Genomic DNA, 1,613 nt, shown 5'->3' with positions numbered 1-1,613 from the left:
TATTTGTGTCTTGTGGGGTTTATTGCAAAAAAATACTGGCCAGTGGGTAAGATTCAGGTGAAAGGGATCGATTGGCAGAAAGCAAATATAAAATAATCCTAGTGAAGTCTTCACTAGTGTGCTTCATCTAAATTGTATGAATTGTTGTTTTCTTTCTCTTCTTCTCTAGAATGGGCCCTTTATATTGAAATGCTTTATATTTAGATTTGAAGCAAGTTCTCTCTACGAAGGCTGCCATGTTTTTTAGAGGAGCCCAAACTGGAAAAACTAAAAAACTTTTGCGTTTTTTTGACAACTGAAGGCCACCACAGGTTCTCTCTCATGTTTGCATGGGGAGGGTGAGGTGAGGGGTATTCAGCTGCAACATGCAACTTAACCGTGAGATGACACTAAATTCTACACACTGAACCTTTACAACATCCTTGCCCAAACAACAGCAGAGGTTATCATGGCTGCACATTAAAGCATCTGCTCGAAACACACACACACACACACACACACACACACACACACACACACACACACACACACACACACACACACACACACACAAACACATCTTTTTGATAGGCTGGCTGCTCAGCCCTAGTCAGTTGGTTAATGGGTGGAACTAAGGTGAGAATTTATGCCACAGAACTCTCAGGGGCTGAATGTTTTGGAGGACGTGGGATTTCCGTTACTACTGTTGCCTAAAAATAGATATGAAGTTGGACATTTTTAAATGTGTACCATTATCTGTTCTATTGAGCTGAAGCCTGATTGTCAAGTGTTGGACATCTCATTGCTTTCAGTGGTCATTAGCTCTTTGAAATACGGTTACATTTCTCAAGGATGGAAGAACACATTGGTCATCTACATTTGAAGGAACTTTCTAAATGTGAGTCTAGTTGTTCTTCCATTCAAATGCAACCTTCAAAGGAGGCAGCTCTGTACTGAGACACAGCTACTGATGAACTACAGGTAAATAAGTCATCCTGCTCAAACAGCTGCAACACGTTTAAACGATGAGAAGAGGTATAACCAGAAAACGGTACAGTTGGGCTATAGCGTACGCATAAGTAAGAAAAAGAAGCATGTTTTTGTTATTTAGGTAATGGGGAATAAATCGATATACTTGGATTGACTATATAAATGACATCATGTTCTGCATGTCGACTCTGAATCTGCACAGAAAGCCATGACTCTAGTAGTCAGAATATAAAGGAGTTTCTCTCTGAATTGTTGTTAAGCAGAACTTTAAAGTAACAAGTGATGCTCTGTTGTCCAGGATTGCAGAATTTTTTTTTTATCCTAACCTGTATATATGTAAAAAAAATTTACGGTGTCTTCTCATCTTCACATGGTCATCAGTCATCATGTATGTCTACAAAGAATACTGCTTCCTACTCTGATCATAGTTTATATTCTCACTACCAGAATTTTGGTGTTAAACTTTGAAGATACAGAAACTATTTCATATGGGTTTTTACTTGTGCATCTTTTATTTGCAAAGCGCTTTGTAACTTTGTTTCTAGAAGTGCTATATAAAAAATACATTTTTATAATGTCAGTGAAATTATACAACAAATTATACATAGGTATGTACGTAAATTACAGACACAACAGACACTGCA

Source organism: Platichthys flesus, chromosome 11, assembly GCF_949316205.1.
Source record: "Platichthys flesus chromosome 11, fPlaFle2.1, whole genome shotgun sequence".
Lineage (NCBI taxonomy): Eukaryota > Metazoa > Chordata > Actinopteri > Pleuronectiformes > Pleuronectidae > Platichthys > Platichthys flesus.
Note: the sequence above shows the minus strand (reverse complement) of the source record.